The 21,737-nt window shown below is 49.0% G+C and overlaps 25 non-coding genes across 25 annotated transcripts; 12 read left to right on the top strand and 13 right to left on the bottom strand.

The window, feature by feature from the left end:
- Window positions 1-1,260: 1,260 nt before the first annotated feature.
- Window positions 1,261-1,334, bottom strand: trnam-cau (transfer RNA methionine (anticodon CAU)). Its single transcript has one exon. It is a non-coding gene; the product is annotated as a tRNA-Met (tRNA).
- A 96-nt stretch (window positions 1,335-1,430) lies between these two features.
- trnal-cag (transfer RNA leucine (anticodon CAG)) lies at window positions 1,431-1,513 on the top strand. The gene has a single exon. It is a non-coding gene; the product is annotated as a tRNA-Leu (tRNA).
- Window positions 1,514-2,718: 1,205 nt separating this feature from the next.
- On the bottom strand, window positions 2,719-2,792 carry trnam-cau (transfer RNA methionine (anticodon CAU)). Its single transcript has one exon. It is a non-coding gene; the product is annotated as a tRNA-Met (tRNA).
- Window positions 2,793-2,888: 96 nt separating this feature from the next.
- On the top strand, window positions 2,889-2,971 carry trnal-cag (transfer RNA leucine (anticodon CAG)). Its single transcript has one exon. It is a non-coding gene; the product is annotated as a tRNA-Leu (tRNA).
- A 1,206-nt stretch (window positions 2,972-4,177) lies between these two features.
- On the bottom strand, window positions 4,178-4,251 carry trnam-cau (transfer RNA methionine (anticodon CAU)). Its single transcript has one exon. It is a non-coding gene; the product is annotated as a tRNA-Met (tRNA).
- Window positions 4,252-4,347: 96 nt separating this feature from the next.
- Window positions 4,348-4,430, top strand: trnal-cag (transfer RNA leucine (anticodon CAG)). Its single transcript has one exon. It is a non-coding gene; the product is annotated as a tRNA-Leu (tRNA).
- A 1,205-nt stretch (window positions 4,431-5,635) lies between these two features.
- Window positions 5,636-5,709, bottom strand: trnam-cau (transfer RNA methionine (anticodon CAU)). The gene has a single exon. It is a non-coding gene; the product is annotated as a tRNA-Met (tRNA).
- A 96-nt stretch (window positions 5,710-5,805) lies between these two features.
- On the top strand, window positions 5,806-5,888 carry trnal-cag (transfer RNA leucine (anticodon CAG)). The gene has a single exon. It is a non-coding gene; the product is annotated as a tRNA-Leu (tRNA).
- A 1,205-nt stretch (window positions 5,889-7,093) lies between these two features.
- Window positions 7,094-7,167, bottom strand: trnam-cau (transfer RNA methionine (anticodon CAU)). The gene has a single exon. It is a non-coding gene; the product is annotated as a tRNA-Met (tRNA).
- Window positions 7,168-7,263: 96 nt separating this feature from the next.
- Window positions 7,264-7,346, top strand: trnal-cag (transfer RNA leucine (anticodon CAG)). The gene has a single exon. It is a non-coding gene; the product is annotated as a tRNA-Leu (tRNA).
- A 1,205-nt stretch (window positions 7,347-8,551) lies between these two features.
- On the bottom strand, window positions 8,552-8,625 carry trnam-cau (transfer RNA methionine (anticodon CAU)). Its single transcript has one exon. It is a non-coding gene; the product is annotated as a tRNA-Met (tRNA).
- A 96-nt stretch (window positions 8,626-8,721) lies between these two features.
- Window positions 8,722-8,804, top strand: trnal-cag (transfer RNA leucine (anticodon CAG)). Its single transcript has one exon. It is a non-coding gene; the product is annotated as a tRNA-Leu (tRNA).
- A 1,205-nt stretch (window positions 8,805-10,009) lies between these two features.
- On the bottom strand, window positions 10,010-10,083 carry trnam-cau (transfer RNA methionine (anticodon CAU)). The gene has a single exon. It is a non-coding gene; the product is annotated as a tRNA-Met (tRNA).
- Window positions 10,084-10,179: 96 nt separating this feature from the next.
- trnal-cag (transfer RNA leucine (anticodon CAG)) lies at window positions 10,180-10,262 on the top strand. Its single transcript has one exon. It is a non-coding gene; the product is annotated as a tRNA-Leu (tRNA).
- A 1,205-nt stretch (window positions 10,263-11,467) lies between these two features.
- On the bottom strand, window positions 11,468-11,541 carry trnam-cau (transfer RNA methionine (anticodon CAU)). Its single transcript has one exon. It is a non-coding gene; the product is annotated as a tRNA-Met (tRNA).
- A 96-nt stretch (window positions 11,542-11,637) lies between these two features.
- On the top strand, window positions 11,638-11,720 carry trnal-cag (transfer RNA leucine (anticodon CAG)). Its single transcript has one exon. It is a non-coding gene; the product is annotated as a tRNA-Leu (tRNA).
- A 1,205-nt stretch (window positions 11,721-12,925) lies between these two features.
- Window positions 12,926-12,999, bottom strand: trnam-cau (transfer RNA methionine (anticodon CAU)). Its single transcript has one exon. It is a non-coding gene; the product is annotated as a tRNA-Met (tRNA).
- A 96-nt stretch (window positions 13,000-13,095) lies between these two features.
- Window positions 13,096-13,178, top strand: trnal-cag (transfer RNA leucine (anticodon CAG)). Its single transcript has one exon. It is a non-coding gene; the product is annotated as a tRNA-Leu (tRNA).
- A 1,205-nt stretch (window positions 13,179-14,383) lies between these two features.
- trnam-cau (transfer RNA methionine (anticodon CAU)) lies at window positions 14,384-14,457 on the bottom strand. The gene has a single exon. It is a non-coding gene; the product is annotated as a tRNA-Met (tRNA).
- Window positions 14,458-14,553: 96 nt separating this feature from the next.
- Window positions 14,554-14,636, top strand: trnal-cag (transfer RNA leucine (anticodon CAG)). The gene has a single exon. It is a non-coding gene; the product is annotated as a tRNA-Leu (tRNA).
- A 1,205-nt stretch (window positions 14,637-15,841) lies between these two features.
- On the bottom strand, window positions 15,842-15,915 carry trnam-cau (transfer RNA methionine (anticodon CAU)). The gene has a single exon. It is a non-coding gene; the product is annotated as a tRNA-Met (tRNA).
- Window positions 15,916-19,967: 4,052 nt separating this feature from the next.
- Window positions 19,968-20,041, bottom strand: trnam-cau (transfer RNA methionine (anticodon CAU)). The gene has a single exon. It is a non-coding gene; the product is annotated as a tRNA-Met (tRNA).
- Window positions 20,042-20,137: 96 nt separating this feature from the next.
- Window positions 20,138-20,220, top strand: trnal-cag (transfer RNA leucine (anticodon CAG)). Its single transcript has one exon. It is a non-coding gene; the product is annotated as a tRNA-Leu (tRNA).
- A 1,200-nt stretch (window positions 20,221-21,420) lies between these two features.
- Window positions 21,421-21,494, bottom strand: trnam-cau (transfer RNA methionine (anticodon CAU)). The gene has a single exon. It is a non-coding gene; the product is annotated as a tRNA-Met (tRNA).
- A 96-nt stretch (window positions 21,495-21,590) lies between these two features.
- trnal-cag (transfer RNA leucine (anticodon CAG)) lies at window positions 21,591-21,673 on the top strand. Its single transcript has one exon. It is a non-coding gene; the product is annotated as a tRNA-Leu (tRNA).
- Window positions 21,674-21,737: the final 64 nt, after the last annotated feature.

The raw sequence follows: 21,737 nt of genomic DNA, 5'->3' as shown, positions 1-21,737 counted from the left end.
TGCAGTCTCCCCTGGAGGCGTGGGGTTCGAATCCCACTTCTGACAGACCTATCCTTTGGCTGCAGACAGAGACTTCAGTCTTCTGCCGTTGGGGCCAGCAGGGCGTTAACTTTGACAAACAACGCATTAGGCAGATGCTAGTATTAATTGGGCAGGCGTTGAAGGCAAGGATGAGTTTTTAGACACTTTTTGAAATGGTTAAAGCCTCCCTGCCTGCTCGAATTGAGAATAGGCAAGCAGATCCACCAGCTGGGGAACAGTGCCAGGAAAAGGTCCTTGAGAGTGATTTTGTGCCTCTTTGGATGATGGCACCACGAGGCATCGCTTCACGTTGCAGAAAGCAAGCATAGTTCTGAACCAGCGGACTTTAGGTATGTTGCTGCAGAGCCAGTGGTTATCTTGTAGGCAAACATCAGTACCTTGAATCTGATGCGAAACAGCTATTGGTAGCCAGTGCAAAAATTATGAAGAGAGGTGTGACGTGGGCTTTCTTTGGCTCGTTGAAGACCACTCTCGCTGCTGCATCCTGGATCAGTTGCAGAGGCTTGATAGTACGTGCCGGAAGACCCGCCAAGGGAGCGTAACAGTAGTCCGGTCTGGAGAAAACAGAGAGCTTGGACAAGGAGTTGTGTGGCCTGCTCTGATCGGAAGGGTCTAATCTTCCGAACGTTGTACAAGGCAAATCTTCAGGACCGGGCCAGTGCAGCAATATGGCCTTTGAAACTTCACAAAACCTCAGGAGGACGTGGCCACGTGTTACATGAATATGAGAGGGATGCTATTACTGCCTTCGTGTAGCATTAGCCAGCATGAATGCAGAATTTTGACTTCATTGTAAATAAAAGGATTGCACGGGCCTACACGCAATGTCGCTGGATGAGATTCAGGGAATTTACCTGGAACCTCACAGTTTTCCACAAAGCATCATTTCACCTGCCCTGAAGAGGAGCTGTGGCCTTTTGCCCCCAGGAGACACAGGGAAACCCACACGAAAGGGGACAGAGAACCTCACTCTGTCTTTCTGAGCCACGGGTGTCAAACTCAGTCCCCGGAAGGCCGGAGACCTGCAGAGTTTAGATTCAAGCCTGATTGAACACACCTGATCCAACCAATCATGCCCTTCAGGCTCATTTGAAAACTACACGCCTTGTGTTTTTGAGAAGGGTTGGAACAACACTCTACAGGGCTCGGGCCCTAAAGGAATTTAGTTTGATACCCCTGGTCTAAGCTCTCTCAGTTATCAGAAAAAAAGCACCACCCTGCCCCGTGTGAGGCTCGAACTCACGACCTTCAGATTATGAGACTGACGCGCTGCCTAACTGCGCCAACGAGGCCCGTGGGCTAGAGGGGGCCCGAACAGAGATAAAGTAGCTTCTAGGTCCCTGGTTTCAGGTGTGGCTCGAACAGGGCATCTCTAGCCAGGCAAGGGTGTCAGGATGGCCGAGCGGTCTAAGGCGCTGCGTTCAGGTCGCAGTCTCCCCTGGAGGCGTGGGTTCGAATCCCACTTCTGACAGACCTATCCTTTGGCTGCAGACAGAGACTTCAGTCTTCTGCCACGTTGGGCCAGCAGGGCGTTAACTTTGACAAAACAACGCATTAGGCAGATGCTAGTATTAATTGGGCAGGCGTTGAAGGCAAGGATGAGTTTTTAGACACTTTTTGAAAATGGTTAAAGCCTCCGCTGCTCGAATTGAGATAGGCAAGCAGATCCACCAGCTGGGAACAGTCCAGGAAAAGGTCCTTGAGAGTGATTTTGTGCCTCTTTGGGATGGCACCACGAGGCATCGTTCACTTGCAGAAAGCAAGCATAGTTCTGAACCAGCGACTTTAGGTATGTTGCTGCAGAGCCAGTGGTTATCTTGTAGGCAAACATCAGTACCTTGAATCTGATGCGAACAGCTATTGGTAGCCAGTGCAAAATTATGAAGAGAGGTGTGACGTGGGCTTTCTTTGGCTCGTTGAAGACCACTCTCGCTGCTGCATCCTGGATCAGTTGCAGAGGCTTGATAGTACGTGCCGGAAGACCCGCCAAGGGAGCGTAACAGTAGTCCGGTCTGGAGAAAACAGAGAGCTTGGACAAGGAGTTGTGTGGCCTGCTCTGATCGGAAGGGTCTAATCTTCCGAACGTTGTACAAGGCAAATCTTCAGGACCGGGCCAGTGCAGCAATATGGCCTTTGAAACTTCACAAAACCTCAGGAGGACGTGGCCACGTGTTACATGAATATGAGAGGGATGCCATTACTGCCTTCGTGTAGCATTAGCCAGCATGAATGCAGAATTTTGACTTCATTGTAAATAAAAGGATTGCACGGGCCTACACGCAATGTCGCTGGATGAGATTCAGGGAATTTACCTGGAACCTCACAGTTTTCCACAAAGCATCATTTCACCTGCCCTGAAGAGGAGCTGTGGCCTTTTGCCCCCAGGAGACACAGGGAAACCCACACGAAAGGGGACAGAGAACCTCACTCTGTCTTTCTGAGCCACGGGTGTCAAACTCAGTCCCCGGAAGGCCGGAGACCTGCAGAGTTTAGATTCAAGCCTGATTGAACACACCTGATCCAACCAATCATGCCCTTCAGGCTCATTTGAAAACTACACGCCTTGTGTTTTTGAGAAGGGTTGGAACAACACTCTACAGGGCTCGGGCCCTAAAGGAATTTAGTTTGATACCCCTGGTCTAAGCTCTCTCAGTTATCAGAAAAAAAGCACCACCCTGCCCCGTGTGAGGCTCGAACTCACGACCTTCAGATTATGAGACTGACGCGCTGCCTAACTGCGCCAACGAGGCCCGTGGGCTAGAGGGGGCCCGAACAGAGATAAAGTAGCTTCTAGGTCCCTGGTTTCAGGTGTGGCTCGAACAGGGCATCTCTAGCCAGGCAAGGGTGTCAGGATGGCCGAGCGGTCTAAGGCGCTGCGTTCAGGTCGCAGTCTCCCCTGGAGGCGTGGGTTCGAATCCCACTTCTGACAGACCTATCCTTTGGCTGCAGACAGAGACTTCAGTCTTCTGCCACGTTGGGCCAGCAGGGCGTTAACTTTGACAAAACAACGCATTAGGCAGATGCTAGTATTAATTGGGCAGGCGTTGAAGGCAAGGATGAGTTTTTAGACACTTTTTGAAAATGGTTAAAGCCTCCGCTGCTCGAATTGAGATAGGCAAGCAGATCCACCAGCTGGGAACAGTCCAGGAAAAGGTCCTTGAGAGTGATTTTGTGCCTCTTTGGGATGGCACCACGAGGCATCGTTCACTTGCAGAAAGCAAGCATAGTTCTGAACCAGCGACTTTAGGTATGTTGCTGCAGAGCCAGTGGTTATCTTGTAGGCAAACATCAGTACCTTGAATCTGATGCGAACAGCTATTGGTAGCCAGTGCAAAATTATGAAGAGAGGTGTGACGTGGGCTTTCTTTGGCTCGTTGAAGACCACTCTCGCTGCTGCATCCTGGATCAGTTGCAGAGGCTTGATAGTACGTGCCGGAAGACCCGCCAAGGGAGCGTAACAGTAGTCCGGTCTGGAGAAAACAGAGAGCTTGGACAAGGAGTTGTGTGGCCTGCTCTGATCGGAAGGGTCTAATCTTCCGAACGTTGTACAAGGCAAATCTTCAGGACCGGGCCAGTGCAGCAATATGGCCTTTGAAACTTCACAAAACCTCAGGAGGACGTGGCCACGTGTTACATGAATATGAGAGGGATGCCATTACTGCCTTCGTGTAGCATTAGCCAGCATGAATGCAGAATTTTGACTTCATTGTAAATAAAAGGATTGCACGGGCCTACACGCAATGTCGCTGGATGAGATTCAGGGAATTTACCTGGAACCTCACAGTTTTCCACAAAGCATCATTTCACCTGCCCTGAAGAGGAGCTGTGGCCTTTTGCCCCCAGGAGACACAGGGAAACCCACACGAAAGGGGACAGAGAACCTCACTCTGTCTTTCTGAGCCACGGGTGTCAAACTCAGTCCCCGGAAGGCCGGAGACCTGCAGAGTTTAGATTCAAGCCTGATTGAACACACCTGATCCAACCAATCATGCCCTTCAGGGCTCATTTGAAAACTACACGCCTTGTGTTTTTGAGAAGGGTTGGAACAACACTCTACAGGGCTCGGGCCCTAAAGGAATTTAGTTTGATACCCCTGGTCTAAGCTCTCTCAGTTATCAGAAAAAAAGCACCACCCTGCCCCGTGTGAGGCTCGAACTCACGACCTTCAGATTATGAGACTGACGCGCTGCCTAACTGCGCCAACGAGGCCCGTGGGCTAGAGGGGGCCCGAACAGAGATAAAGTAGCTTCTAGGTCCCTGGTTTCAGGTGTGGCTCGAACAGGGCATCTCTAGCCAGGCAAGGGTGTCAGGATGGCCGAGCGGTCTAAGGCGCTGCGTTCAGGTCGCAGTCTCCCCTGGAGGCGTGGGTTCGAATCCCACTTCTGACAGACCTATCCTTTGGCTGCAGACAGAGACTTCAGTCTTCTGCCACGTTGGGCCAGCAGGGCGTTAACTTTGACAAAACAACGCATTAGGCAGATGCTAGTATTAATTGGGCAGGCGTTGAAGGCAAGGATGAGTTTTTAGACACTTTTTGAAAATGGTTAAAGCCTCCGCTGCTCGAATTGAGATAGGCAAGCAGATCCACCAGCTGGGAACAGTCCAGGAAAAGGTCCTTGAGAGTGATTTTGTGCCTCTTTGGGATGGCACCACGAGGCATCGTTCACTTGCAGAAAGCAAGCATAGTTCTGAACCAGCGACTTTAGGTATGTTGCTGCAGAGCCAGTGGTTATCTTGTAGGCAAACATCAGTACCTTGAATCTGATGCGAACAGCTATTGGTAGCCAGTGCAAAATTATGAAGAGAGGTGTGACGTGGGCTTTCTTTGGCTCGTTGAAGACCACTCTCGCTGCTGCATCCTGGATCAGTTGCAGAGGCTTGATAGTACGTGCCGGAAGACCCGCCAAGGGAGCGTAACAGTAGTCCGGTCTGGAGAAAACAGAGAGCTTGGACAAGGAGTTGTGTGGCCTGCTCTGATCGGAAGGGTCTAATCTTCCGAACGTTGTACAAGGCAAATCTTCAGGACCGGGCCAGTGCAGCAATATGGCCTTTGAAACTTCACAAAACCTCAGGAGGACGTGGCCACGTGTTACATGAATATGAGAGGGATGCCATTACTGCCTTCGTGTAGCATTAGCCAGCATGAATGCAGAATTTTGACTTCATTGTAAATAAAAGGATTGCACGGGCCTACACGCAATGTCGCTGGATGAGATTCAGGGAATTTACCTGGAACCTCACAGTTTTCCACAAAGCATCATTTCACCTGCCCTGAAGAGGAGCTGTGGCCTTTTGCCCCCAGGAGACACAGGGAAACCCACACGAAAGGGGACAGAGAACCTCACTCTGTCTTTCTGAGCCACGGGTGTCAAACTCAGTCCCCGGAAGGCCGGAGACCTGCAGAGTTTAGATTCAAGCCTGATTGAACACACCTGATCCAACCAATCATGCCCTTCAGGCTCATTTGAAAACTACACGCCTTGTGTTTTTGAGAAGGGTTGGAACAACACTCTACAGGGCTCGGGCCCTAAAGGAATTTAGTTTGATACCCCTGGTCTAAGCTCTCTCAGTTATCAGAAAAAAAGCACCACCCTGCCCCGTGTGAGGCTCGAACTCACGACCTTCAGATTATGAGACTGACGCGCTGCCTAACTGCGCCAACGAGGCCCGTGGGCTAGAGGGGGCCCGAACAGAGATAAAGTAGCTTCTAGGTCCCTGGTTTCAGGTGTGGCTCGAACAGGGCATCTCTAGCCAGGCAAGGGTGTCAGGATGGCCGAGCGGTCTAAGGCGCTGCGTTCAGGTCGCAGTCTCCCCTGGAGGCGTGGGTTCGAATCCCACTTCTGACAGACCTATCCTTTGGCTGCAGACAGAGACTTCAGTCTTCTGCCACGTTGGGCCAGCAGGGCGTTAACTTTGACAAAACAACGCATTAGGCAGATGCTAGTATTAATTGGGCAGGCGTTGAAGGCAAGGATGAGTTTTTAGACACTTTTTGAAAATGGTTAAAGCCTCCGCTGCTCGAATTGAGATAGGCAAGCAGATCCACCAGCTGGGAACAGTCCAGGAAAAGGTCCTTGAGAGTGATTTTGTGCCTCTTTGGGATGGCACCACGAGGCATCGTTCACTTGCAGAAAGCAAGCATAGTTCTGAACCAGCGACTTTAGGTATGTTGCTGCAGAGCCAGTGGTTATCTTGTAGGCAAACATCAGTACCTTGAATCTGATGCGAACAGCTATTGGTAGCCAGTGCAAAATTATGAAGAGAGGTGTGACGTGGGCTTTCTTTGGCTCGTTGAAGACCACTCTCGCTGCTGCATCCTGGATCAGTTGCAGAGGCTTGATAGTACGTGCCGGAAGACCCGCCAAGGGAGCGTAACAGTAGTCCGGTCTGGAGAAAACAGAGAGCTTGGACAAGGAGTTGTGTGGCCTGCTCTGATCGGAAGGGTCTAATCTTCCGAACGTTGTACAAGGCAAATCTTCAGGACCGGGCCAGTGCAGCAATATGGCCTTTGAAACTTCACAAAACCTCAGGAGGACGTGGCCACGTGTTACATGAATATGAGAGGGATGCCATTACTGCCTTCGTGTAGCATTAGCCAGCATGAATGCAGAATTTTGACTTCATTGTAAATAAAAGGATTGCACGGGCCTACACGCAATGTCGCTGGATGAGATTCAGGGAATTTACCTGGAACCTCACAGTTTTCCACAAAGCATCATTTCACCTGCCCTGAAGAGGAGCTGTGGCCTTTTGCCCCCAGGAGACACAGGGAAACCCACACGAAAGGGGACAGAGAACCTCACTCTGTCTTTCTGAGCCACGGGTGTCAAACTCAGTCCCCGGAAGGCCGGAGACCTGCAGAGTTTAGATTCAAGCCTGATTGAACACACCTGATCCAACCAATCATGCCCTTCAGGCTCATTTGAAAACTACACGCCTTGTGTTTTGGAGAAGGGTTGGAACAACACTCTACAGGGCTCGGGCCCTAAAGGAATTTAGTTTGATACCCCTGGTCTAAGCTCTCTCAGTTATCAGAAAAAAAGCACCACCCTGCCCCGTGTGAGGCTCGAACTCACGACCTTCAGATTATGAGACTGACGCGCTGCCTAACTGCGCCAACGAGGCCCGTGGGCTAGAGGGGGCCCGAACAGAGATAAAGTAGCTTCTAGGTCCCTGGTTTCAGGTGTGGCTCGAACAGGGCATCTCTAGCCAGGCAAGGGTGTCAGGATGGCCGAGCGGTCTAAGGCGCTGCGTTCAGGTCGCAGTCTCCCCTGGAGGCGTGGGTTCGAATCCCACTTCTGACAGACCTATCCTTTGGCTGCAGACAGAGACTTCAGTCTTCTGCCACGTTGGGCCAGCAGGGCGTTAACTTTGACAAAACAACGCATTAGGCAGATGCTAGTATTAATTGGGCAGGCGTTGAAGGCAAGGATGAGTTTTTAGACACTTTTTGAAAATGGTTAAAGCCTCCGCTGCTCGAATTGAGATAGGCAAGCAGATCCACCAGCTGGGAACAGTCCAGGAAAAGGTCCTTGAGAGTGATTTTGTGCCTCTTTGGGATGGCACCACGAGGCATCGTTCACTTGCAGAAAGCAAGCATAGTTCTGAACCAGCGACTTTAGGTATGTTGCTGCAGAGCCAGTGGTTATCTTGTAGGCAAACATCAGTACCTTGAATCTGATGCGAACAGCTATTGGTAGCCAGTGCAAAATTATGAAGAGAGGTGTGACGTGGGCTTTCTTTGGCTCGTTGAAGACCACTCTCGCTGCTGCATCCTGGATCAGTTGCAGAGGCTTGATAGTACGTGCCGGAAGACCCGCCAAGGGAGCGTAACAGTAGTCCGGTCTGGAGAAAACAGAGAGCTTGGACAAGGAGTTGTGTGGCCTGCTCTGATCGGAAGGGTCTAATCTTCCGAACGTTGTACAAGGCAAATCTTCAGGACCGGGCCAGTGCAGCAATATGGCCTTTGAAACTTCACAAAACCTCAGGAGGACGTGGCCACGTGTTACATGAATATGAGAGGGATGCTATTACTGCCTTCGTGTAGCATTAGCCAGCATGAATGCAGAATTTTGACTTCATTGTAAATAAAAGGATTGCACGGGCCTACACGCAATGTCGCTGGATGAGATTCAGGGAATTTACCTGGAACCTCACAGTTTTCCACAAAGCATCATTTCACCTGCCCTGAAGAGGAGCTGTGGCCTTTTGCCCCCAGGAGACACAGGGAAACCCACACGAAAGGGGACAGAGAACCTCACTCTGTCTTTCTGAGCCACGGGTGTCAAACTCAGTCCCCGGAAGGCCGGAGACCTGCAGAGTTTAGATTCAAGCCTGATTGAACACACCTGATCCAACCAATCATGCCCTTCGGGCTCATTTGAAAACTACACGCCTTGTGTTTTGGAGAAGGGTTGGAACAACACTCTACAGGGCTCGGGCCCTAAAGGAATTTAGTTTGATACCCCTGGTCTAAGCTCTCTCAGTTATCAGAAAAAAAGCACCACCCTGCCCCGTGTGAGGCTCGAACTCACGACCTTCAGATTATGAGACTGACGCGCTGCCTAACTGCGCCAACGAGGCCCGTGGGCTAGAGGGGGCCCGAACAGAGATAAAGTAGCTTCTAGGTCCCTGGTTTCAGGTGTGGCTCGAACAGGGCATCTCTAGCCAGGCAAGGGTGTCAGGATGGCCGAGCGGTCTAAGGCGCTGCGTTCAGGTCGCAGTCTCCCCTGGAGGCGTGGGTTCGAATCCCACTTCTGACAGACCTATCCTTTGGCTGCAGACAGAGACTTCAGTCTTCTGCCACGTTGGGCCAGCAGGGCGTTAACTTTGACAAAACAACGCATTAGGCAGATGCTAGTATTAATTGGGCAGGCGTTGAAGGCAAGGATGAGTTTTTAGACACTTTTTGAAAATGGTTAAAGCCTCCGCTGCTCGAATTGAGATAGGCAAGCAGATCCACCAGCTGGGAACAGTCCAGGAAAAGGTCCTTGAGAGTGATTTTGTGCCTCTTTGGGATGGCACCACGAGGCATCGTTCACTTGCAGAAAGCAAGCATAGTTCTGAACCAGCGACTTTAGGTATGTTGCTGCAGAGCCAGTGGTTATCTTGTAGGCAAACATCAGTACCTTGAATCTGATGCGAACAGCTATTGGTAGCCAGTGCAAAATTATGAAGAGAGGTGTGACGTGGGCTTTCTTTGGCTCGTTGAAGACCACTCTCGCTGCTGCATCCTGGATCAGTTGCAGAGGCTTGATAGTACGTGCCGGAAGACCCGCCAAGGGAGCGTAACAGTAGTCCGGTCTGGAGAAAACAGAGAGCTTGGACAAGGAGTTGTGTGGCCTGCTCTGATCGGAAGGGTCTAATCTTCCGAACGTTGTACAAGGCAAATCTTCAGGACCGGGCCAGTGCAGCAATATGGCCTTTGAAACTTCACAAAACCTCAGGAGGACGTGGCCACGTGTTACATGAATATGAGAGGGATGCCATTACTGCCTTCGTGTAGCATTAGCCAGCATGAATGCAGAATTTTGACTTCATTGTAAATAAAAGGATTGCACGGGCCTACACGCAATGTCGCTGGATGAGATTCAGGGAATTTACCTGGAACCTCACAGTTTTCCACAAAGCATCATTTCACCTGCCCTGAAGAGGAGCTGTGGCCTTTTGCCCCCAGGAGACACAGGGAAACCCACACGAAAGGGGACAGAGAACCTCACTCTGTCTTTCTGAGCCACGGGTGTCAAACTCAGTCCCCGGAAGGCCGGAGACCTGCAGAGTTTAGATTCAAGCCTGATTGAACACACCTGATCCAACCAATCATGCCCTTCAGGCTCATTTGAAAACTACACGCCTTGTGTTTTTGAGAAGGGTTGGAACAACACTCTACAGGGCTCGGGCCCTAAAGGAATTTAGTTTGATACCCCTGGTCTAAGCTCTCTCAGTTATCAGAAAAAAAGCACCACCCTGCCCCGTGTGAGGCTCGAACTCACGACCTTCAGATTATGAGACTGACGCGCTGCCTAACTGCGCCAACGAGGCCCGTGGGCTAGAGGGGGCCCGAACAGAGATAAAGTAGCTTCTAGGTCCCTGGTTTCAGGTGTGGCTCGAACAGGGCATCTCTAGCCAGGCAAGGGTGTCAGGATGGCCGAGCGGTCTAAGGCGCTGCGTTCAGGTCGCAGTCTCCCCTGGAGGCGTGGGTTCGAATCCCACTTCTGACAGACCTATCCTTTGGCTGCAGACAGAGACTTCAGTCTTCTGCCACGTTGGGCCAGCAGGGCGTTAACTTTGACAAAACAACGCATTAGGCAGATGCTAGTATTAATTGGGCAGGCGTTGAAGGCAAGGATGAGTTTTTAGACACTTTTTGAAAATGGTTAAAGCCTCCGCTGCTCGAATTGAGATAGGCAAGCAGATCCACCAGCTGGGAACAGTCCAGGAAAAGGTCCTTGAGAGTGATTTTGTGCCTCTTTGGGATGGCACCACGAGGCATCGTTCACTTGCAGAAAGCAAGCATAGTTCTGAACCAGCGACTTTAGGTATGTTGCTGCAGAGCCAGTGGTTATCTTGTAGGCAAACATCAGTACCTTGAATCTGATGCGAACAGCTATTGGTAGCCAGTGCAAAATTATGAAGAGAGGTGTGACGTGGGCTTTCTTTGGCTCGTTGAAGACCACTCTCGCTGCTGCATCCTGGATCAGTTGCAGAGGCTTGATAGTACGTGCCGGAAGACCCGCCAAGGGAGCGTAACAGTAGTCCGGTCTGGAGAAAACAGAGAGCTTGGACAAGGAGTTGTGTGGCCTGCTCTGATCGGAAGGGTCTAATCTTCCGAACGTTGTACAAGGCAAATCTTCAGGACCGGGCCAGTGCAGCAATATGGCCTTTGAAACTTCACAAAACCTCAGGAGGACGTGGCCACGTGTTACATGAATATGAGAGGGATGCCATTACTGCCTTCGTGTAGCATTAGCCAGCATGAATGCAGAATTTTGACTTCATTGTAAATAAAAGGATTGCACGGGCCTACACGCAATGTCGCTGGATGAGATTCAGGGAATTTACCTGGAACCTCACAGTTTTCCACAAAGCATCATTTCACCTGCCCTGAAGAGGAGCTGTGGCCTTTTGCCCCCAGGAGACACAGGGAAACCCACACGAAAGGGGACAGAGAACCTCACTCTGTCTTTCTGAGCCACGGGTGTCAAACTCAGTCCCCGGAAGGCCGGAGACCTGCAGAGTTTAGATTCAAGCCTGATTGAACACACCTGATCCAACCAATCATGCCCTTCGGGCTCATTTGAAAACTACACGCCTTGTGTTTTTGAGAAGGGTTGGAACAACACTCTACAGGGCTCGGGCCCTAAAGGAATTTAGTTTGATACCCCTGGTCTAAGCTCTCTCAGTTATCAGAAAAAAAGCACCACCCTGCCCCGTGTGAGGCTCGAACTCACGACCTTCAGATTATGAGACTGACGCGCTGCCTAACTGCGCCAACGAGGCCCGTGGGCTAGAGGGGGCCCGAACAGAGATAAAGTAGCTTCTAGGTCCCTGGTTTCAGGTGTGGCTCGAACAGGGCATCTCTAGCCAGGCAAGGGTGTCAGGATGGCCGAGCGGTCTAAGGCGCTGCGTTCAGGTCGCAGTCTCCCCTGGAGGCGTGGGTTCGAATCCCACTTCTGACAGACCTATCCTTTGGCTGCAGACAGAGACTTCAGTCTTCTGCCACGTTGGGCCAGCAGGGCGTTAACTTTGACAAAACAACGCATTAGGCAGATGCTAGTATTAATTGGGCAGGCGTTGAAGGCAAGGATGAGTTTTTAGACACTTTTTGAAAATGGTTAAAGCCTCCGCTGCTCGAATTGAGATAGGCAAGCAGATCCACCAGCTGGGAACAGTCCAGGAAAAGGTCCTTGAGAGTGATTTTGTGCCTCTTTGGGATGGCACCACGAGGCATCGTTCACTTGCAGAAAGCAAGCATAGTTCTGAACCAGCGACTTTAGGTATGTTGCTGCAGAGCCAGTGGTTATCTTGTAGGCAAACATCAGTACCTTGAATCTGATGCGAACAGCTATTGGTAGCCAGTGCAAAATTATGAAGAGAGGTGTGACGTGGGCTTTCTTTGGCTCGTTGAAGACCACTCTCGCTGCTGCATCCTGGATCAGTTGCAGAGGCTTGATAGTACGTGCCGGAAGACCCGCCAAGGGAGCGTAACAGTAGTCCGGTCTGGAGAAAACAGAGAGCTTGGACAAGGAGTTGTGTGGCCTGCTCTGATCGGAAGGGTCTAATCTTCCGAACGTTGTACAAGGCAAATCTTCAGGACCGGGCCAGTGCAGCAATATGGCCTTTGAAACTTCACAAAACCTCAGGAGGACGTGGCCACGTGTTACATGAATATGAGAGGGATGCCATTACTGCCTTCGTGTAGCATTAGCCAGCATGAATGCAGAATTTTGACTTCATTGTAAATAAAAGGATTGCACGGGCCTACACGCAATGTCGCTGGATGAGATTCAGGGAATTTACCTGGAACCTCACAGTTTTCCACAAAGCATCATTTCACCTGCCCTGAAGAGGAGCTGTGGCCTTTTGCCCCCAGGAGACACAGGGAAACCCACACGAAAGGGGACAGAGAACCTCACTCTGTCTTTCTGAGCCACGGGTGTCAAACTCAGTCCCCGGAAGGCCGGAGACCTGCAGAGTTTAGATTCAAGCCTGATTGAACACACCTGATCCAACCAATCATGCCCTTCGGGCTCATTTGAAAACTACACGCCTTGTGTTTTTGAGAAGGGTTGGAACAACACTCTACAGGGCTCGGGCCCTAAAGGAATTTAGTTTGATACCCCTGGTCTAAGCTCTCTCAGTTATCAGAAAAAAAGCACCACCCTGCCCCGTGTGAGGCTCGAACTCACGACCTTCAGATTATGAGACTGACGCGCTGCCTAACTGCGCCAACGAGGCCCGTGGGCTAGAGGGGGCCCGAACAGAGATAAAGTAGCTTCTAGGTCCCTGGTTTCAGGTGTGGCTCGAACAGGGCATCTCTAGCCAGGCAAGGGTGTCAGGATGGCCGAGCGGTCTAAGGCGCTGCGTTCAGGTCGCAGTCTCCCCTGGAGGCGTGGGTTCGAATCCCACTTCTGACAGACCTATCCTTTGGCTGCAGACAGAGACTTCAGTCTTCTGCCACGTTGGGCCAGCAGGGCGTTAACTTTGACAAAACAACGCATTAGGCAGATGCTAGTATTAATTGGGCAGGCGTTGAAGGCAAGGATGAGTTTTTAGACACTTTTTGAAAATGGTTAAAGCCTCCGCTGCTCGAATTGAGATAGGCAAGCAGATCCACCAGCTGGGAACAGTCCAGGAAAAGGTCCTTGAGAGTGATTTTGTGCCTCTTTGGGATGGCACCACGAGGCATCGTTCACTTGCAGAAAGCAAGCATAGTTCTGAACCAGCGACTTTAGGTATGTTGCTGCAGAGCCAGTGGTTATCTTGTAGGCAAACATCAGTACCTTGAATCTGATGCGAACAGCTATTGGTAGCCAGTGCAAAATTATGAAGAGAGGTGTGACGTGGGCTTTCTTTGGCTCGTTGAAGACCACTCTCGCTGCTGCATCCTGGATCAGTTGCAGAGGCTTGATAGTACGTGCCGGAAGACCCGCCAAGGGAGCGTAACAGTAGTCCGGTCTGGAGAAAACAGAGAGCTTGGACAAGGAGTTGTGTGGCCTGCTCTGATCGGAAGGGTCTAATCTTCCGAACGTTGTACAAGGCAAATCTTCAGGACCGGGCCAGTGCAGCAATATGGCCTTTGAAACTTCACAAAACCTCAGGAGGACGTGGCCACGTGTTACATGAATATGAGAGGGATGCCATTACTGCCTTCGTGTAGCATTAGCCAGCATGAATGCAGAATTTTGACTTCATTGTAAATAAAAGGATTGCACGGGCCTACACGCAATGTCGCTGGATGAGATTCAGGGAATTTACCTGGAACCTCACAGTTTTCCACAAAGCATCATTTCACCTGCCCTGAAGAGGAGCTGTGGCCTTTTGCCCCCAGGAGACACAGGGAAACCCACACGAAAGGGGACAGAGAACCTCACTCTGTCTTTCTGAGCCACGGGTGTCAAACTCAGTCCCCGGAAGGCCGGAGACCTGCAGAGTTTAGATTCAAGCCTGATTGAACACACCTGATCCAACCAATCATGCCCTTCGGGCTCATTTGAAAACTACACGCCTTGTGTTTTTGAGAAGGGTTGGAACAACACTCTACAGGGCTCGGGCCCTAAAGGAATTTAGTTTGATACCCCTGGTCTAAGCTCTCTCAGTTATCAGAAAAAAAGCACCACCCTGCCCCGTGTGAGGCTCGAACTCACGACCTTCAGATTATGAGACTGACGCGCTGCCTAACTGCGCCAACGAGGCCCGTGGGCTAGAGGGGGCCCGAACAGAGATAAAGTAGCTTCTAGGTCCCTGGTTTCAGGTGTGGCTCGAACAGGGCATCTCTAGCCAGGCAAGGGTGTCAGGATGGCCGAGCGGTCTAAGGCGCTGCGTTCAGGTCGCAGTCTCCCCTGGAGGCGTGGGTTCGAATCCCACTTCTGACAGACCTATCCTTTGGCTGCAGACAGAGACTTCAGTCTTCTGCCACGTTGGGCCAGCAGGGCGTTAACTTTGACAAAACAACGCATTAGGCAGATGCTAGTATTAATTGGGCAGGCGTTGAAGGCAAGGATGAGTTTTTAGACACTTTTTGAAAATGGTTAAAGCCTCCGCTGCTCGAATTGAGATAGGCAAGCAGATCCACCAGCTGGGAACAGTCCAGGAAAAGGTCCTTGAGAGTGATTTTGTGCCTCTTTGGGATGGCACCACGAGGCATCGTTCACTTGCAGAAAGCAAGCATAGTTCTGAACCAGCGACTTTAGGTATGTTGCTGCAGAGCCAGTGGTTATCTTGTAGGCAAACATCAGTACCTTGAATCTGATGCGAACAGCTATTGGTAGCCAGTGCAAAATTATGAAGAGAGGTGTGACGTGGGCTTTCTTTGGCTCGTTGAAGACCACTCTCGCTGCTGCATCCTGGATCAGTTGCAGAGGCTTGATAGTACGTGCCGGAAGACCCGCCAAGGGAGCGTAACAGTAGTCCGGTCTGGAGAAAACAGAGAGCTTGGACAAGGAGTTGTGTGGCCTGCTCTGATCGGAAGGGTCTAATCTTCCGAACGTTGTACAAGGCAAATCTTCAGGACCGGGCCAGTGCAGCAATATGGCCTTTGAAACTTCACAAAACCTCAGGAGGACGTGGCCACGTGTTACATGAATATGAGAGGGATGCCATTACTGCCTTCGTGTAGCATTAGCCAGCATGAATGCAGAATTTTGACTTCATTGTAAATAAAAGGATTGCACGGGCCTACACGCAATGTCGCTGGATGAGATTCAGGGAATTTACCTGGAACCTCACAGTTTTCCACAAAGCATCATTTCACCTGCCCTGAAGAGGAGCTGTGGCCTTTTGCCCCCAGGAGACACAGGGAAACCCACACGAAAGGGGACAGAGAACCTCACTCTGTCTTTCTGAGCCACGGGTGTCAAACTCAGTCCCCGGAAGGCCGGAGACCTGCAGAGTTTAGATTCAAGCCTGATTGAACACACCTGATCCAACCAATCATGCCCTTCGGGCTCATTTGAAAACTACACGCCTTGTGTTTTTGAGAAGGGTTGGAACAACACTCTACAGGGCTCGGGCCCTAAAGGAATTTAGTTTGATACCCCTGGTCTAAGCTCTCTCAGTTATCAGAAAAAAAGCACCACCCTGCCCCGTGTGAGGCTCGAACTCACGACCTTCAGATTATGAGACTGACGCGCTGCCTAACTGCGCCAACGAGGCCCGTGGGCTAGAGGGGGCCCGAACAGAGATAAAGTAGCTTCTAGGTCCCTGGTTTCAGGTGTGGCTCGAACAGGGCATCTCTAGCCAGGCAAGGGTGTCAGGATGGCCGAGCGGTCTAAGGCGCTGCGTTCAAGCTGGGGAACAATAGTCCGTCAAAGACGGGGAAGAGGGAAGAAAGGGAAGGAAGAAAAGAGAAGGGGAAGAAGAGAAAGAAAAAATGAAGAAAAGAAAGGGTGAAATTTGATGTTCAAAGACGGATCTTCCTTAGCATGCGCGCAGTGATACATCTTCCGGTTTCTTCTTGCGGTAAATTCGCGCATTTATATTACACTGTTTTCTATTGCAGGTGCTCCCCTCGACCCGGGTTCGAATCCAGCTAAAGACAACTTTTTGTTTTATTGTTAATTGCTTTAAATAAATGAAGTTTCAAGGTTAATTAAATGTATATATGTGCTTGTTTGATATTTTTTTATTACATTTTAATACACCAATGGAAATGTGTTTTGTTATTATTAGTTATTTAGTAGTTGTTGTATTATTTTTGTTATTAAGCATGTTATTATGTGTAGTTGTATTCATATTTATTTTAAGCATGTTATTAGTTGTGATTCTATTGATATTAAATCAGATTTTTTTTAAGGTTACATTCATTCAAGACACCTTTAAATCTGTCATTTTTAATTAAAAAAGGATGCAAAAATAGTCATTATTATGCTTAAAAATGTCTGTGACAAATGACAAAGTGCAAATTATCTTTTTATAGGAATACGTTCTATTGTTGCAGTGTACTGATGAAATGTTTAATAAAGTACAAATAAAAAAGCAATCATTCTCTTTTTTTTTTTTTACAATTATGCCAACATAACAGTAATGAATATTAAACAAATTAAATTTATATAAGTTTTCAAAAAAAAAAATTAAAAGGGAAATAAAAGGAAAATAAATGTAGAAATCAAAACACATTTCTCAATTTGTTTTTTTATTTATTTTACAATTATGCTAACAGAAAAGTAATGAATATTAAATGAAGTTTTCAAACAATAAATTAAAAAGGTAAAAGTAAAAGTTAAATAGGATTAAAAAAGCAAGTTAAATAAAATAATGTTAGACACAAATATTAACAATAGTGAACTATATTTAAACAACTATATACACACAACAATAAATAAAAATATACAGTGTATACATTATTTGGGAGAAGGTTCTCCGGATTTACTCTAACCACTTTTCTTTTGTAATGTTCTCAGTCTGTGGACAGTATATACACCTTGCCCCTGTACTGGCTATGTCCCGTTGCACTGGTTTTGAATTTTCCACACTTCCTGCAAGTGTTTGCCTTGTAGGGTCTCTTGGGCATGGTTTGTGGAGCTGGTTGTGAATTGGTGCTCTGCAAAATAGGCTGTAACAGTGGCATCCTATGGACCGCTGACAGTCTTTGAACCATTTGTAGACCCTGGAACACTGGCACACCCTGAAACATCGACAAAAATATGGTTTTCTGGTATTAAAAGAAAAATTGAACAAGTTTAATAATTCGTACAGAATGGAACGTGAAAAGTGCCTTTATAGAATACTTTATACATTATGCCATTACTTACAGAGACAGTACTGCTTGGTATAGAGGCACAAGACACTGCTGCGCTGGGTTGGTCTTCAACCTGAGAAGGTCTCCTGACCACACTAAGATTTGGCTTTGCTGCAGCAATGTGAGAGCCAGTAAATCTTGGTTTGGTAAATCAAAAATCCACCACCCTTTGTGCTGGTCCAGTAGAGGCTTAAGACGAAAAAAAAAAAAAAAAAAACCTTAATACATAATTCAGAAAGAAACCTTTTCAGTAAATATACTAATGATACTAATAAAAAACATGCATTTCAGCACACCTCCAAGCAAGGTTGTTTGGCCACGAGACAGCATCTGACATTTCTCTATCTGTAAGCATTATAACAAATATAATGCACAATACAAGTGAGTCCCTTAAGAGAGCATAAAATACTTCATTAAATTCATATATTTATTCATTCATTCATTCATTTCTAGGACACAAGTCCCATTTATCTTATATATAATGTTACAACTGGTATCTCTATTTAGAGGAGAAAGATACAAGACAGGAACATTTCTTAAAATACCTGCAACATTACATAAATGTCTATAAACAATTATTACACACTCTGGTTTGCACTGTTGAAAGCCATAACATAACACAACCATCACATTACATCGTTCAAATGAATGGGACCAGGTAAATGTTTGTTCTGAAGCCTGATGTGTTGTTCTCTTATGCAAATACACTAAACCAAGATACTAATAATGTTCGATTACGATTATTTTTTATTTTTATACATCTATAATGCAAAGGTAACAAACACTCACCCATTGACAAATCTCGTACCACTTTTTATGTCGAACTACGCGACAATGACCCTTGTCATAGGTCACAAACTTGAGTAATTAACCTTTTTTACCTCTGACACGCCCCCTGAGGATGATGTCATTCTTTCGTACACCTTCGGCACGGTTCGGCAACTTGATTGACACCTGACTAGAAGCGCTGACCCCTCCACCTAGCGGTGAGACGCGGAAACGTGCCGTCGAAATCCCCCTGCTCTCTGATTGGTCAAATGTCACGAATGTCAAGATAATGTTATAAATTGCGCTTTTTGATTGGCTGGAAATGTTAAGGCGCTTCGACGCGATTGGTCCAAATGTCATAGCGCTTCGATGCGATTGGCTGCGCAGTTCGACATTGCTCAACATTTCTGAAATTATGTCGGACTATCCTTCGTCAGCTAGCGTTCAGGTCGCAGTCTCCCCTGGAGGCGTGGGTTCGAATCCCACTTCTGACAGACCTATCCTTTGGCTGCAGACAGAGACTTCAGTCTTCTGCCACGTTGGGCCAGCAGGGCGTTAACTTTGACAAAACAACGCATTAGGCAGATGCTAGTATTAATTGGGCAGGCGTTGAAGGCAAGGATGAGTTTTTAGACACTTTTTGAAAATGGTTAAAGCCTCCGCTGCTCGAATTGAGATAGGCAAGCAGATCCACCAGCTGGGAACAGTCCAGGAAAAGGTCCTTGAGAGTGATTTTGTGCCTCTTTGGGATGGCACCACGAGGCATCGTTCACTTGCAGAAAGCAAGCATAGTTCTGAACCAGCGACTTTAGGTATGTTGCTGCAGAGCCAGTGGTTATCTTGTAGGCAAACATCAGTACCTTGAATCTGATGCGAACAGCTATTGGTAGCCAGTGCAAAATTATGAAGAGAGGTGTGACGTGGGCTTTCTTTGGCTCGTTGAAGACCACTCTCGCTGCTGCATCCTGGATCAGTTGCAGAGGCTTGATAGTACGTGCCGGAAGACCCGCCAAGGGAGCGTAACAGTAGTCCGGTCTGGAGAAAACAGAGAGCTTGGACAAGGAGTTGTGTGGCCTGCTCTGATCGGAAGGGTCTAATCTTCCGAACGTTGTACAAGGCAAATCTTCAGGACCGGGCCAGTGCAGCAATATGGCCTTTGAAACTTCACAAAACCTCAGGAGGACGTGGCCACGTGTTACATGAATATGAGAGGGATGCCATTACTGCCTTCGTGTAGCATTAGCCAGCATGAATGCAGAATTTTGACTTCATTGTAAATAAAAGGATTGCACGGGCCTACACGCAATGTCGCTGGATGAGATTCAGGGAATTTACCTGGAACCTCACAGTTTTCCACAAAGCATCATTTCACCTGCCCTGAAGAGGAGCTGTGGCCTTTTGCCCCCAGGAGACACAGGGAAACCCACACGAAAGGGGACAGAGAACCTCACTCTGTCTTTCTGAGCCACGGGTGTCAAACTCAGTCCCCGGAAGGCCGGAGACCTGCAGAGTTTAGATTCAAGCCTGATTGAACACACCTGATCCAACCAATCATGCCCTTCGGGCTCATTTGAAAACTACACGCCTTGTGTTTTTGAGAAGGGTTGGAACAACACTCTACAGGGCTCGGGCCCTAAAGGAATTTAGTTTGATACCCCTGGTCTAAGCTCTCTCAGTTATCAGAAAAAAAGCACCACCCTGCCCCGTGTGAGGCTCGAACTCACGACCTTCAGATTATGAGACTGACGCGCTGCCTAACTGCGCCAACGAGGCCCGTGGGCTAGAGGGGGCCCGAACAGAGATAAAGTAGCTTCTAGGTCCCTGGTTTCAGGTGTGGCTCGAACAGGGCATCTCTAGCCAGGCAAGGGTGTCAGGATGGCCGAGCGGTCTAAGGCGCTGCGTTCAGGTCGCAGTCTCCCCTGGAGGCGTGGGTTCGAATCCCACTTCTGACAGACCTATCCTTTGGCTGCAGACAGAGACTTCAGTCTTCTGCCACGTTGGGCCAGCAGGGCGTTAACTTTGACAAAACAACGCATTAGGCAGATGCTAGTATTAATTGGGCAGGCGTTGAAGGCAAGGATGAGTTTTTAGACACTTTTTGAAAATGGTTAAAGCCTCCGCTGCTCGAATTGAGATAGGCAAGCAGATCCACCAGCTGGGAACAGTCCAGGAAAAGGTCCTTGAGAGTGATTTTGTGCCTCTTTGGGATGGCACCACGAGGCATCGTTCACTTGCAGAAAGCAAGCATAGTTCTGAACCAGCGACTTTAGGTATGTTGCTGCAGAGCCAGTGGTTATCTTGTAGGCAAACATCAGTACCTTGAATCTGATGCGAACAGCTATTGGTAGCCAGTGCAAAATTATGAAGAGAGGTGTGACGTGGGCTTTCTTTGGCTCGTTGAAGACCACTCTCGCTGCTGCATCCTGGATCAGTTGCAGAGGCTTGATAGTACGTGCCGGAAGACCCGCCAAGGGAGCGTAACAGTAGTCCGGTCTGGAGAAAACAGAGAGCTTGGACAAGGAGTTGTGTGGCCTGCTCTGATCGGAAGGGTCTAATCTTCCGAACGTTGTACAAGGCAAATCTTCAGGACCGGGCCAGTGCAGCAATATGGCCTTTGAAACTTCACAAAACCTCAGGAGGACGTGGCCACGTGTTACATGAATATGAGAGGGATGCCATTACTGCCTTCGTGTAGCATTAGCCAGCATGAATGCAGAATTTTGACTTCATTGTAAATAAAAGGATTGCACGGGCCTACACGCAATGTCGCTGGATGAGATTCAGGGAATTTACCTGGAACCTCACAGTTTTCCACAAAGCATCATTTCACCTGCCCTGAAGAGGAGCTGTGGCCTTTTGCCCCAGGAGACACAGGGAAACCCACACGAAAGGGGACAGAGAACCTCACTCTGTCTTTCTGAGCCACGGGTGTCAAACTCAGTCCCCGGAAGGCCGGAGACCTGCAGAGTTTAGATTCAAGCCTGATTGAACACACCTGATCCAACCATCATGCCCTTCGGGCTCATTTGAAAACTACACGCCTTGTGTTTTGAGAAGGGTTGGAACAACACTCTACAGGGCTCGGGCCCTAAAGGAATTTAGTTTGATACCCCTGGTCTAAGCTCTCTCAGTTATCAGAAAAAAAGCACCACTGCCCCGTGTGAGGCTCGAACTCACGACCTTCAGATTATGAGACTGACGCGCTGCCTAACTGCGCCAACGAGGCCCGTGGGCTAGAGGGGGCCCGAACAGAGATAAAGTAGCTTCTAGGTCCCTGGTTTCAGGTGTGGCTCGAACAGGGCATCTCTAGCCAGGCAAGGGTGTCAGGATGGCCGAGCGGTCTAAGGCGCTGCGTTCAGGTCGCAGTCTCCCCTGGAGGCGTGGGTTCGAATCCCACTTCTGACAGACCTATCCTTTGGCTGCAGACAGAGACTTCAGTCTTCTGCCACGGTCTAAGGCGCTGCGTTCA

This window comes from Carassius auratus, unplaced genomic scaffold (genome assembly GCF_003368295.1).
Source record: "Carassius auratus strain Wakin unplaced genomic scaffold, ASM336829v1 scaf_tig00001303, whole genome shotgun sequence".
NCBI lineage: Eukaryota > Metazoa > Chordata > Actinopteri > Cypriniformes > Cyprinidae > Carassius > Carassius auratus.
Note: the sequence above shows the minus strand (reverse complement) of the source record. Positions and strands in the feature narration are given on the sequence as shown.